The sequence below is a fragment of the Rhinatrema bivittatum genome, chromosome 9 (genome assembly GCF_901001135.1).
Source record: "Rhinatrema bivittatum chromosome 9, aRhiBiv1.1, whole genome shotgun sequence".
NCBI lineage: Eukaryota > Metazoa > Chordata > Amphibia > Gymnophiona > Rhinatrematidae > Rhinatrema > Rhinatrema bivittatum.
In genome coordinates, this window is record NC_042623.1 from 112,795,705 (window position 1) to 112,810,424 (window position 14,720).

A 14,720-nucleotide genomic window follows, 5' to 3' on the forward strand; every position below is an offset into this window, starting at 1 on the left:
TTGAATAATCTGACATCTGTCTATGACAATGGAGTTTAACCAATTTATCACTGCTTCTTCTAGACATCTGCCACAATGATTGATTTAATTTTATTAAACCCCACCTTTACAAAAGCACATCTGAACAAAGCATCTTACAATGCAAGGTCAAAACCATACAACATAAAACAGTTAAAATGAGACACAGAAATTGTAAAATATAACACATAATATAAATGACTCACAAGAACAAACAGAAAAGCATATACCTAATAATGTACAATGTACATTCTTGACAGCATTATGGCATAGCCCCAAGTATCAAATGCAGCTGATAGGTCCAAAAGTATTACTGTAAAAGAGTATCGGTCTAAACTTCACCTAAGATGAGCCAGAACTGAGACCAACACAGTCTCAGTACCATGGCCTTTTCAATAGCCTGATTGGTGATAATCTAATATCTGATGTATCCCCTGAGAATTCTTGTAGCTGGAGAGTCACAACTTGTTCAATAATCTTTCCAAGCAGAGGAAGATTAGCTACTGGTTTAAAGTTGGTACATATATTAGGATCCAAAGATGATTTTATTTTTAATTATAGCAGTCTTATAAACTCTAGGAGCATGCCCTCATTTAACAATGTGTTAACAATCAAAGATAGTCTATATTATTTTCTCACTAGTATTCTTTACCAGCTATGATAAACAAGGGTTTAACAAACAAGATGAAGGCTCAACTTCAACTAAAAGTTCTCTCATCTGATTTTGTTCTAGCAGAACAAAGCCAGGATAAAAGGAAAAATTCCTTTCCTTGAATTCTGCCATACCAGCCCAGACAAGAGGAATATGCCTCCTTGCCATCAGGCAGAGACAGAGAACTAAAAGTTCTTCGTGACTTCACTCACAGCACATAAGCCACTGCAGCAAAAAAACCTTGTCAGTATACCTTTGTCAAAATTAATCAGTTGAATAATCACAACAATAAACAAACAACATTTACAATTAACTTTTTAGAAACCAGAGCTACTCCAAGTCTTCTTTCTTACCCTTCTGCCCTTTGGAAAGGGAAGATTTGAAGAAGGGGAGAAATGAATGTGCTCCCTTATATCCTCCCAACAAATAAAACACTAATTTCTGTACTCTTGCCAGCGTAGACCAACCTGGTCTGGTATGGCAGGATTCAAGGAAATTATCATGTAAGATTACATTTCTCCTTCCTTATCATCCTGCTATAGCTGTCCAGATGAGTGAGATGCACCCAATCTTCCTTCATACATTTTGGAGAAAGTCAAGGCAATGTTATTCTTAGTCCAGATGACCACCAAATGGTAATGCTTTATTTTATTCTGATTTATTACCCACTCTTCCACAGTATAGAGTGGAGCATGCAAGGATGTCCAAGTCAGCATCCTTGGAAACATCCTCTACAAGCTACTTTAGATTCAGTCCAGGAAGTCACTTGTACTCTTGCTGAAATCATCTCTCAGTCTTTCTGGAACTGATAATCCTTGGTCAATAAAATCTGTACCAATAACTTCCTTATTTCATCTGACTAGAGAAGCCACGTTGCCCTTATGAGGCCCGCTAAACATTTCAACCTGTGGATGCTATGTCCCAAATCCTCAACATATCCTATGCTGATGTCTGCTGACTCAGCTGAATCCTTTCCATGGTGGATGTCAAGGTGATAGACACAACCACAATGGAGAGCTAACAGAGCAATGATGAACTCAGATTCAAATGGTGGACAAATGGGATTTGGCGTAGTTAAGAATAAAACCTATTAACTCCAACCACCCGGATAGTCTTGCACATCGATTCCGTGGCACCCGCTTGTGACGTGCTCTTGATTAACCAATCATCCAAGTAGGGATATACATGCACCCCAGCTTGCATAGGTGAGCCGCCACCACAGGAAGCATTTGTTAAAGACATGCAGGGGTGTGTGGTTCCTTGACTTCAAGAGAGCATAACCAATACCCATTGTGAAGAAATAGAATTAAGGAGCCGAACAAAAGCATCTTGAACTTTTCTCTTTTGATAAATTTGTTCAAGGCCCTTAAGTCTAGAATGAGATGGAGTCTTCCTGTTTTCTTGGAAATCAGGAAATACTAATCCCCACCCTCTTTTCCCTGGTGGAACAGGTTTGACTGCTTTGGTCTCTAAGAGGAAGGAGAAAGTTTTTGAAACAGTTTCTTATACAGTGAGTGACCCCCATTTTAGGTCAGAAGCGATTTGGTGGGATGCTCAATAGATTCAATTTGTATCCTCTTCTTATGATGCTGAGGACCTACTGGTCCAAAGCTGTTCTGGGAAAACAGCTTATGAAAAACCTCATCCTGCTTCTCACAAGGTCGTTCTCTATCATGGGTACTGGGGATGCTGGCTAAGCTCTTGGAAATCCAGTCAAAACTCCATTCCCAGAATTGATTAGGGGTGCTGGCTGTGGATTAGGGGCCTGCTGCTGCCTCGGATAGGCACATGGAACTTGTGAGTGAGACCAATAGAGAGGATAGCACTTCCTCAGTTGGAAAAAGTGCCTCCTCTGTCCCAGCCTTGTGTACCTTCTGGAAGTGCAGGGCAGGCTGAGTGGTAGTGGAGAGTTGCTGCAGTGTTCATGGATCTGTGCCACTACAGCTTTCACTTTTTTCTCTGAAGAGATTCTTTCCAGTACATGTTAAGTCTGCAAATCTTTCCTGGATCTCAGATTGGAAGTCTGAGGCCCACAGTCTGTGGGTTCTAATCAACATGGCAGAGACTCTCAATGTCATCTGAAACCATCAAAAGTTGATTGGACCACACGTTTCACACACCATTTCCTTGTCCATCAGTGACTCAAGGATATCTTGCTGCTTCTGAAGAAGCTGCTCCGCTACCCTCTGCATCTCTCCACTGTATGCTAGACAGCATAACTCCCAGAAAGACCTTTCTCCCAAGCGTGTCCAGGGTCAGAGACTCCTTCCCCAGTGACACCGAGGAATGAGTTCTTTACCTCTTGGATTCAACCACCACAGATTAGTGTGGTAGATGCCTGACTTCAAATCTGGGATCCTTCTGGATGAGGTAAACCATGTCCACCTTCCTGTTAATGGGAGCCACAGAGAGGGAGTTCTCCCACATCATCTGAACATCCTGAAGGATTTTGTTGACTCAGACTGCCACAACCGGAAAATGTCCAGCACCTTGGACCCAATTTCATCTTTTGTCTGCAAAGTAAAAGGAAATGTCTCTGCCATTCTGCAGATATCATCTGTGAAGGAGAAGTCCTGAGGAGGGGACTCCTTCTCTTTAAGGGAGGAGAGGAGTCTGAGGGCAGACCCATCGATGCCTCTTCTTCAGAGGTGTCATCAGATCCATATCCATACCCCCATGAGTACTCAGTCTGACTCCCCGTGATCTGCCGGGGACAAGGATTCCAGCTGTGTCCAACACTCAGCCAAGATCTCAGAGAGAGAGAGAGAGAGAGATGGACTATTTTGGCCTGGACCCCAAGGAACTGAGATGCCCCAGGAAAGCTTCCTCCCCCGATAGGCTGGAGATCACCAATGGGGTGACAGGCATTGGCCCAAACCCTTTCTAGGGACTGGTATTGGTTCTGGCATCAACATCAGTGCCTGGAAAGTGGGCAGTCAAAAGGTCTTGAGCAGAGGCTCTAAAATGATTGGTGTTGGTCCCAGTGCCCTTGATACAAAGGTACTGAAGCCCTGTAGCACCTTCTCCAAGGCCTGCTGAATCATTTTGTCCAGCTCCTTCTCAAAAAATAGATGATGCCAACATTGACTGGTAGGCAGGAGGGGTAGCCACATGCTTCTCAGAACTGAGAAGTAAATCGGTGACTAACATCAGGACTTGTGAAAACTGTCACAAATCCCAGGACTTCTGATAGGATGAGCCGTCATCATCACAGAACCGTTTAGGGAGAGTTATCAGCAGTTTCTGGACTGTTCTCACTCCCAGCATCGTACATCCATGGAGACTGATGTCTATGTTTCTTCAGCTTCCCTTAATTCCGGGCACTGGAACTATCTGATGCCAATTTCAAAGAGGCGCAACCCAGCACTGTATTTGAACAGGGAAAGTCAGATGATGGTCTAGCCTGGGCTCCCTATCTGCCCTTGGCACTGAGGGAACTGATAGCTTCATTGATGCCAAGGATGCTTCCTCTGCCAATGCAACTCCGAAGTCTCTCAATATCAATGCTGATGGATCAGACTTCCAGTGCCCATATTGCTTCTCCATCAATTCTATTTGAGATTGTCCTTTTGGGGTCATGGTTGCACATTCACGACATCCTTGGATATCATGCGATGCACCAGGAACAGGACACTTCTATCATGAAGATCAGTGATAGACATGACTCTGGTGCACCAGGGGCATCACTAGTACCCGCTAGAAATGCTCTATGGAAAAATAAGGGAAGCAAAATCAAACTCAATGACAGCGGCAGTAATTGATGCCCGTCAGGCACAGACAACACACACCAATCCAGCACCGAGAAGACACTGAAAATTTAAAAATGCTTGAAAAACCTACCCAAGGAAACTATATGTGTAAAAGACAAGTACAATACTGTGGGGGGACCCATGACAAATGATCTTGCTTCCAATAATATCAATCAGAGGCATAAAGCAGGAGAAATGAGGCAAAGAGCAACCAGAGACTCAGTGGAAAAAAAGACCGAAGTGGCCCCCATGTGGATGCATGTTATGTTAACGTGCATAAGCATGCTCAGTGAGGCTCACTCAGAGTTCTAGAAACTTTGACATAATGTTCATGCCACACTCCATCACATGTTACCCAAATGAGAGTATTGTCATCCTGCTTGTCTTCAGAGAAAAGGCCAACTCCAGAGCAAAGGCTTCTTGATTGACATCCAGCATGCACTTATCTAATGTAATAGATATTTATGCCTGCCAGAAACACTGCTGAGAGGACACACTATTTCTCATTGCACTGAGTGGGCCCCTGCAGATGACCTTGATCTATATTCAGAATTTTCTTTCCCTCCGCAAAAGGACTGACACTTTTGTGGTCTCCAAGGCTTGTAAGACTCTAAATTTCATTCAGGACAGTAACATCTCAATTTGTTAAATCAATGCCATTGCATGGGCCACTTATCTACCCCATGGTGCTTATCCTCTGGTAACCTCTGGAGTTTTACCTCCCGCAGATCCTTCGCCAACTTCTCCAAGCCTTTACCAAAATGGAGATGCCTTTGAAGAGTAGCTTGTTCAAACAAAACTTCAAGACATTATCAGTTAATACCTCAACTATTGTAGTCTCTGAGCTGTGATCATCATGGCCATGGCCTTGGCCATGGATCTAATCAAATCATACTGTGAGTCTTCCAGGAAAGCTGCACCCCATTCCATCCAGGCCTACTCACTTGACTCAGAGATACAACACTCATCCAGAACATCCAGAAGCTATTGTGCCTATCTCAGTAGAGCTTGGGACAAATATTGCCCACAAACTGAAGCTTGCAAGGATAATACCAGGTCTCAAAGGCCTGAATAGATTTGATTTTCCTGTCATAATAATCCCCAAGAGCCATATCACCTTCCACAGGGATTGTGGTCTTGCGAATAATGGAAGTGACCAAGATGTCTACCTTAGGGGCTTGTAAAGCAGAGTTGCTTACCTGTAACAGGTGTTTTCCTAGGACAAGCAGGATGGTAGTCCTTACACATGGGGGTGACATCATCAGATGGAGCCTGGCACAGAAAACTTCTGTCAAAGTTTCCAGAACTTTGACTTGGCATACCAAGCATGCCCTATACCACGAGTCCACGCAGGTCCCTCTTCAGTCTGTTATTTTACTCCAAGCTTTCACATCGCGGTGTGAGTGAGCTCTTAATTTTTTCTTTCAAACTTGTGGAAAACTTTTTTCCCCAATTTTCTTGGGGTTTTCCTCAGATTCCATCGATGCCAGGTCTCTCCCATAGCCTCCTTAGATAGGTTTCTTGGCATTTTCAGGTAAGTTTTCTTTCGTTTCAACCTCCCCTGTGGCAGCAGTATCTCTGTGCCCGCTGGTCATCATTGCATGTTACCAACATTGTTTTTGCATCTCTCTTTTTTTGCTTCGATCATGGCAACTACCGATTTTCGCTGGTGCCCCAGTGCCCAAGAGCCATGTCTATCATGGACCCCATGATATGTGTGTCCTCTGCCTGGGGGGGGCACCACACATCTGGGGTTATCGAAAGTGCACCCAAATGACCCTTAAGGGAATTTGCACCCGACTTGACAAGATGGAGAAACTCTTCGGGTCGGGGATGGTCCTCAGCTGGAAGGAGATAAAGCGTTCTCATCACTTCTCCCACCTTCAGACCAATGGACCAGGGGTCAGGGACTTCCCACTCCTCAGTAATGACAGATAGCCCTGGGTAAAGCAAAGTACTTTGGAGGTTTACTAAAGACCACCACAGAATGCTGCTGAAAAGATATCCTAAGGGATTTCAGCACTTGGGATATGAGAACAGCCTAAATACTTTTTTAAACAGCTGAAGGAAGGAGAACTCTCTCAATATCTACAGAGAGAATTTCTTTTCTCCTCTTCTGAGACCCAGACTGTTTCTCTCCTTGTGCCAAGGTGGACTGGCTGGAGGTAAGGATCTCCCACACATCCTGGAAGATGGTGCCTCTTCTGAAGAGCAATGGGGAAATTACTTACCTGATAATTTCGTTTTCCTTAGTGTAGACAGATGGACTCAGGACCAAAAGGTATAGTGTACTCCTGACAGCTGTTGGAGACGGATCAGATTTCAGTCTGACGTCAGCCCTAGTACATATACCCCTGCAGGAAGTGTAGCTCTTCAATATTCTCCTTGAAAAGCATTGTGGATATATGTATGACTGAATAATTTGAATAACTTGATTAACTTTATAACTTGGTTAACTTGATTAATTTGAACTGGTTGAATTGGCTATAGCTGGAGATCGCCAGTGCCCTCAACAGAGAAACGTCGACACCCGGTAGGATGGGTGTCCTAGATGAAGGAAAGCATGGCTTACCCTTGAATCACTCGCTCCCGGGGATGTCCCCCGAGAATTCCATGAGTAATGGCAGCCTTGGGTGAGATGCTGAGTCCATCTGTCTACACTAAGGAAAACAAAATTATCAGGTAAGAAATTTCTCCATTTCCTAGCGTGTAGCAGATGGACTCAGGACCAATGGGATGTATAAAAACTACTCCCGAACCGGGTGGGAGGCTGCCCGTGACCCACTTAGTACTGCCCTTGCAAATGCTGTGTCCTCCCGAGCCTGAACGTCCAGGCGGTAAAACCTGGAGAAGGTGTGGATGGAGGACCATGTCGCCGCCCTGCAGATCTCGGCGGGTGACAGCATCTTGGTTTCCGCCCAGGACACTGCCTGGGCTCTAGTAGAATGGGCCTCGACTTGTAAAGGCGGTGGCTTGCCTGCTTCCATGTAGGCCGCCTTGATGACTTCCTTGATCCAGCGGGCTATGATTGCTCGCGAGGCCGCTTCCCCCTGCTTCTTCCCACTGTGAAGGACGAATAGATGGTTCGTATTTCGTACGGATTCCAACCTTTCCAGGTATCGGACTAAGAGTCTGCCGACGTTGAGATGGCATAGACTTCGAGCCTCTTCCAAATTCTTATGCTCATCTGGTGATGGTAGCGAGATGGTTTGTTTGAGATGGAAGTGAGACACCACTTTGGGGAGGAACGACGGAACTGTGCGTAACTGGATGGTTCCTGGGGTGAGTCTGAAGAACGGCTCTCGGCAGGACAGTGCTTGTAGCTCGGATATACGACGGGCTGAACAGACTGCCAGCAGGAAGGGTGTCTTCAATGTTAATAGTCGGAGACACAGGCCATGGAGAAGTCTGAAGGAGGTTCCTGCTAGGAAATCTAGGACCAGGTTAAGATTCCAAAGAGGCACCGGCCACTTTAGGGATGTTCGGATGTGCTTTCAGGAAGCGGGAGACATCCGGGTGAGAGGCTATGCTATGCTGCCGTTCTTGCTCCTAGTTCCGTAGCATGACAAGGCAGCCACCTGTACCTTGATGGAGTTGAGAGACAATCCCTTCTGTAGTCCGTTCTGTAGGAATTCCAAAATCATTGGAATTTTAACTGAGCGTGGTATGATGTCATGGTCCTCGCACCAGGATTCAAATACTCTCCAAATCCTTATGTATGTTAGGGATGTGGAGAACTTGCGTGCTCGGAGTAGGGTGTCAATTACTGCCCCCGAGTATCCTCTCCTCCTTAGGTAAGTCCTCTCAATGGCCAGACCGTAAGAGAGAATCGAGCTGGATCCTCATGGAGGATCGGTCCCTGTTGGAGCAGGTCTCTGTGTGGAAGCAGCAGCAGGGGGTTCCCTGCCAGCATTCTTCGCATGTCTGCGTACCACGGTCTTCTTGGCCAGTCTGGGGCCACTAGAAGTACTGGCCTCCTGTGGTGTTCTATCTTGTGGATGATCGCGCCCAATAGAGGCCACGGTGGGAAGGCGTATAACAGTCTCCTGTGGCCAGGTCTGTACCAGGGCATCGATTTCCTGGGACTGGGGTTCCCGCCTGAGGCTGAAGAAACTGGGTACCTGGGCGTTGGACCAGTTTGCCAGGAGGTCCATGGTCGGTGTTCCCCAACGGTTTACTATCAATTGGAATGCTGTGGTTGACAGTTTCCATTCTCCTGGATCTAGACTTTCTCTGCTGAGGTAGTCCGCTGCGACATTATCTTTCCCGGCAATGTGGACGGCCAAGATCTCTTGAAGGTTCACTTCCGCCCATGACATTAGGGGGTCTATTTCCAGAGACACCTGTTGACTTCTGGTTCCTCCCTGACGGTTGATGTAGGCCACTGTTGTGGCATTGTCCTACATTACTCTGAACGCTTTGCCTCGGAGTCTGTGACCGAACCTTAGGCAGGCTAGTCTGACTGCTTGGGCTTCTAGGCGATTGATATTCCATCCCGACTGTTCCATTGCCCTTGGGCGGTTGGCTCCTGGCAGTGTGCTCCCCATCCTCGTAGGCTGGCATCCGTGGTGAGTAGGATCCGGGTTGGGGAGGATAGTCTCGTTCACTGGGTCAGATGGGCTTCTTGTAGCCACCATCGTAGTTGGGCCCGAACTCTGTCCGGGAGCTGAAGTCATACGGTGTAGTTCTGGGACAGTGGATTCCATCGTGATAGTAGTGAGCATTGTAGGGGCCTCATGTGAACCTGTGCCCTTGGGACTACTTCCAGTGTGGATGCCATGAGGCCGAGAATTTGTAGATAATCCCATGCTGTGGGGCGAAGTTTGCTCAACAGGGTTCGTAACTGAGTCATCAGTTTTGATCTCCATGTTGGTGTCAGGATGACCTTTGTCTTGTTTGGTGTCGAACTGGACTCCCAAAGTATTCTAGAGATTGGGAAGGCTGCAGGCAGCTCTTGTTTGTGTTGCTCACCCACCCCATGCTCTCCAGTAGAGTTTTGACTCTGTTGGTTGCCTGGTGGCTTTCATCTGGGGATTTCGCTCTGATCAGCCAATCATCTAGATAAGGGTGCATGCAGATTCCTTCCTTCCTCAGTGTTGCTGCCACCACCACTATGATCATGATGAATGCCCGGGGTGCAGTGGCTAACCTGAAAGGTAGTGCCCAGAACTGGTAGTGACGGTCCAGGATCGAGAAGCGTAGAAAACGTTGATGCTCTTGATGGATCGGAATGTGTAGGTAGGCTTCCGACAGATCCAGGGAGGAAAGGAACTCTCCCGGTTGTATTGCCCTTATTACTGAGCGTAGGGTTTCCATGCGGAAGCGAGGAATCTTTAGCTGACGGTTGACCACCTTGAGGTCCAGGATAGGTCTGAACGTTTCTTCCTTCTTGGGAATGATAAAATAGATGGAATAATGGCAAGTATAATGGCGGCAGTCAAAAAAGCAAACAGAATGTTGGGAATTATTAGAAAGGGAATGGTGAATAAAACGGAAAATGTCATAATGCCTCTGTATTGCTCCATGGTGAGACCGCACCTTGAAAACTGTGTACAATTCTGGTCGCCGCATTTCAAAAAAAGATATAATTGCGATGGAGAAGGTACAGAGAAGGGCTACCAAAATGATAAGGGGAATGGAATAGCTCCCCTATGAAGAAAGACTAAAGAGGTTAGGACTTTTCAGCTTGGAGAAGAGACGGCTGAGGGGGGATATGATAGAGGTGTTTAAAACCATGAGAGGTCTAGAACGCGTAGATGTGAATCGGTTATTTACTCTTTCGGATAATATAAAGACTAGGGGGCACACCATGAAGTTAGCATGGGGCACATTTAAAACTAATCGGAGAAAGTTCTTTTTTACTCAGCGCACAATTAAACACTGGAATTTGTTGCCAGAGGATGTGGTTAGTGCAGTTAGTATAGCTGTGTTTAAAAAAGGATTGTATAAGTTCTTGGAGGAGAAGTCCATTACCTGCTATTAATTAAGTTGACTTAGAAAACAGCCACTGCTATTACTAGCAATGGTAACATGGAATAGACTTAATTTTTGGGTACTTGCCAGGTTCTTATGGCCTGAATTGGCCACTGTTGGAAACAGGATGCTGGGCTTGATGGACCCTTGGTCTGACCCAGTATGGCATGTTCATATGTTCTTATGTATTTGTTGTGGAGGCACCAGTGTTGTAACCTCTAAGGCTAGTAATCTGGTCAGTGTAGCTTCCACTGCCATTCTCTTGGAAGGATCGTGGCAGGGAGATTCCACAAACTTGTCCGGAGGGAGGTGGTGGAAATCCAGGTAATATCCCTCTCGAATGATGACAGGACCCATCTTTGGTAGAATAGGGCCAGTCTGCCCCCTATGGCTTCTTCCTTTGGATGGGTCGGCTGATCTTCATTGTGGGGTGCGGCTAGGGCCTGGGCCCGAGCTGCTCCCCTTTTATTGTGCTTGTTCCGAAAGGACTGGCTCCGCCTGCCTGGTGGGCTGCTTGATATGAGCTTCTATATGGGTTGAAGCACTGTGATCCTCTGCCCCTGGAGGTCCGGGGGAAGGATCACTGGTTTCTCTTATTCCTGTCCTCCGGTAGCCGCGGCAGTGGGGACTCGCCCCACTTGTTGGCTAGTTTCTCTAGTTCGCTTCCGAACAGGAGTGTTCCCTTGAAAGGCATCCTTGTGAGTCTCGTTTTGGAGGATGCGTTGGCTGACCAGTTTCGGAGCCAGATTTGTCTTCTGGCTGCCACGGCGGATGAGACTCCTCTAGCTGCTGTGCGTACCAGATCCGAAGAGGCGTCCACGAGGAATGATACAGCTGGTTCCAGGGCTTCCCCAGGAGTGTTGTTCCTGGTCTGTGCTAAGCAGGCGCGTGTCACCACGGCACAGCAGGCCGCGATCTGTAAAGACATAGCGGAGACGTCAAAGGACTGCTTGAGGATAGATTCCAGACGTCTGTCTTGAGCATCCTTGAGTGCTGCTCCTCCCTCCACTGGGATAGTAGTGCGCTTCGAGACCGCACAGACCATGGCATCTACTTTCGGACATGCCAGGAGATCTTTGGTGGCAGGGACCAGAGGGTACATGGCTGCCAGAGCCCTTCCCCCTTTGAACGTGGTTTCTGTGGCATCCCATTCCAGGTCAATTAGTTGCTGGACGGCTTGTAATAGTGGGAAATGGCGGGAGGTCTGACGAAGTCCCTCCAAAAGTGGGTTCGTCTTAGGTTCCCCCGAGGCACTTGTGCCCAGGATGGCAAGCTCTTTTAAGCTGTGTGTGACCGGGTCTGGAAGTTCGTCCTTGGTGAAGAAGCGTCTCATGGTGTGATGGGGTTCTGTCCCCGGAGGGAGTTCCCCTTCCTCCAGGGGTTCTGATCCCTCATCTGAGATGTGTGTGTCCCCGAAGGTGGGGCTTCTGAGCGGTGGAATCACTTCCCTGGGCATAGAAGGTCCTGGCATGTTGAGGTCGTCTGGTGGGGCCTGTGACCGCATTGTAGGATGTCCCGGTTGCATGTGGACGAAGGTATGCAGACCTTTGAAGAATTCTACCCAAGAGACAGATGCCGGGTCTAAACTAGGGGTTGCCGTGTCCCTGAGGAGCCCTGTTTGAGGGGAGTCCCACTGTATGATGCTAGGTCCGGCGTACCACTCGAGAGGCTGGGGTCCGGTACCGGCTGGGGAGGGCCATGAGTTGGGTCCCCTAGGGCCTCTTCGCACTGTATACACAGGGCCGTGGCCTCCTCATGCTGTGCAGCTCAAATGTGACATGCTGGGCAAAGGCCCTGAGCTTTGAGCTTATTTTCAGGTGGTGCCATGGCTTGTGCACGTATAATACAGTTGTGCGCTCCGGTGTGCGAAGTTGCACGCGTAGGTTTGGTGTGCGCGTGCAGAGCGATGTGTGCACAGGTCGAAATTATGCGCCCAGCACAGTGAGTGCATGGCTATGCGCTTCGCTTGTGCGCCCGGTACTTGTGGGCGCGACGTTGTGCGCATGGGCTTGCCTCTGTGCGCACGGATCAGGACGGCGGACAGCGCAGCAAACAGGGCCAAAATGGTGATGGCGACCATGCGGACAATATGGCGACCACCTTGGAGTGTCTCCACGTGGGAGGACCCTTGGATCTGACCGGGGTCTAGCCCTGCTAGGGCAGATCAACCCGGTGGCACAGGTCCCAGCTGGTGACCTGTGCGTCTCCTAGAGCTTTGGAGACCAGAGACTTTTAAATAGATTTTTACCTTACCTTGTCTCGGCGCTTCCCGATTTCGTTCCGGACGGTCTCCAGCTGCGGGGGTAGAGGGAAAATACCTTCACCGCCGCGCTCGAGGTTGCACCTGCTGCCTCTCAGCCTCACCCGATGTCAGGGGCTAGGTCCCCGCCGAGGGTCAGCCACCCAACTGAGGCTTACCGCCGAGGGATCGCGGAAATCACCTTGGGAATCTTGACTAGAGGAGGGACCCAACGGGTGTCACCGCAGGAGAGCGGGGCTCGTCTGTAGAGGTAAGATTTCTTTGGTAAATTTTACTCTAACGCTGTGCTAGCGTGCAAAGAGTCCCTAACTGCTATGGAGATGGAAAATACTGAAGAGCTGCACTTCCTGCAGGGGTATATGTACTAGGGTTGACGTCAGATTGAAATCTGATCCGTCTCCAACTGCTATCAGGAGTACACTATACCCAGTGGTCCTGAGTCCATCAGCTACACGCTAGGAAACATCTGTTTTGCAGGACATTTCCCAAGAAATATCATGTTCAGAAGGTTTCTTGAGAATCAGCCGTCTTGTGTCCCTCTGACTTGCCCTGAAGGAGAAAAGCCTTGTGCAAAAGTAGCACAAACTCCAGGAGAAAAGGGACATTCAACCCTAAGTTTCCCAAAGAAGGAGCTCCTGAGCTTTCAGGAAATAGTTTGAGGGGCCTCCGATGTCAAGGGATATGGTTTCAGGCTTTCCCTCTCGTGTGCACTTAAAATGTATCTCCCACCATAAAATTGGGTCCTCCCCCTGCCACAGCAGGCTAAGCTCTGACCCTTCTCCCCACCCCGAACATGGTTTCCCACATCAGGGAGCCTTACCCCTAGGCTGCTCCATGCTTCCCCACCTCCCACAGCCAGTGTACATTCATGCTCTGGACCCACGGCGAAATTCCAACAATGGATTCTACATGTATGGCAATTTCTTCAGCCCTCCATGCTTCCTTTTTCCCCAGGGCTCTTCTAGAACAGCTGCAGCAGCCACTGGAATTTAAGCTACTCCATGCAATTGATCGTTTCCTCCTTTTTAATACCTCAATTGGCTATTCTGCTGAAAGATTCCTTAAATAGGGAAGGAATAGAACCAGAGTCCACAATATTGTAGGAAGCTGAGCTGAAACTGGGTGGGTGGAAGGAGGTGAAGAAAGAAATAAGCCACAGCCTCAAGAGTAGAATTCAACCACCAAGGTTGCTGAAGCCCCTCATGGTCTTAGGAACCCTGAGGATATCTAAAGTCTACTTCCTCATCTGTTAGGCTCTACATAATACCTAGAGCTCTCCAAATGCTGTACCAGTCCAGATATGTCTGCAACTGCTGGAGACGGAGAAATACAGTTTACTATTGCACCACTCATGTACTGTGAGTGATGCCATGGGAAACAGTCTCTGTCTCCACCTGCTGGCAGGGAGGCATAACATTTCTCTTGACTGGTATGGCAGAATAAGGAATTGGCTAATTCTTCTCTTTGCTCATTATAATGAACATCTTTCCTAATGTCAACAAACTATCTCTTAAGGATTATGCTAACTTATTACAGTCTTTGACTGAATTAGCTGAAATATCCTGGTTTAAAGGGGCTGGTCAGGCTCCTAGCCAACTGAAATAATTACCTTGACCCATTTTGGGCAATAAGCAATAATTGAATCTTACTTCTTTTTCTTTTAAAGTACATTAGATCTACATTGCACCCTATGTTTTTGACAATGATGTTGATCGGAGTCAAAACTGTGATTTATGCCATTAAGAGACTAATCTATCTCTGTGTTTATGCAAATTTGACCTACTGCCTTTCTCCATTTCCATAGCTATGCCCATCACCAAAGTCAGATTCACAGGTCTGTAGTGGCCTCCCTCCTCCTTGTTTCCTCTTGTGGATAAGGACTAATCTGCTCTCCTAAATTCTTCTGTATCTTCCCTTGTCTCCAAAACAAAATGAACAGAGCTGTGAGGGATGCAGCTGGCATTTTCTTTAGCTTACACCATAAGAGGCCTCTTGGGCTTTATCTATCTTTATAACCTTATCTACTTCCACATCAATAAATGGATGTGTGATAGTTACACATTCATTA

At 47.4% G+C, this 14,720-nt stretch overlaps 1 protein-coding gene across 11 annotated transcripts in view; it reads right to left on the reverse strand.

Moving 5' to 3' along the window:
• Positions 1 to 14,720, reverse strand: part of SCAF11 (SR-related CTD associated factor 11) — a 529,866-nt gene that overhangs the window by 73,835 nt on the left and 441,311 nt on the right. The window lies entirely within an intron of this gene.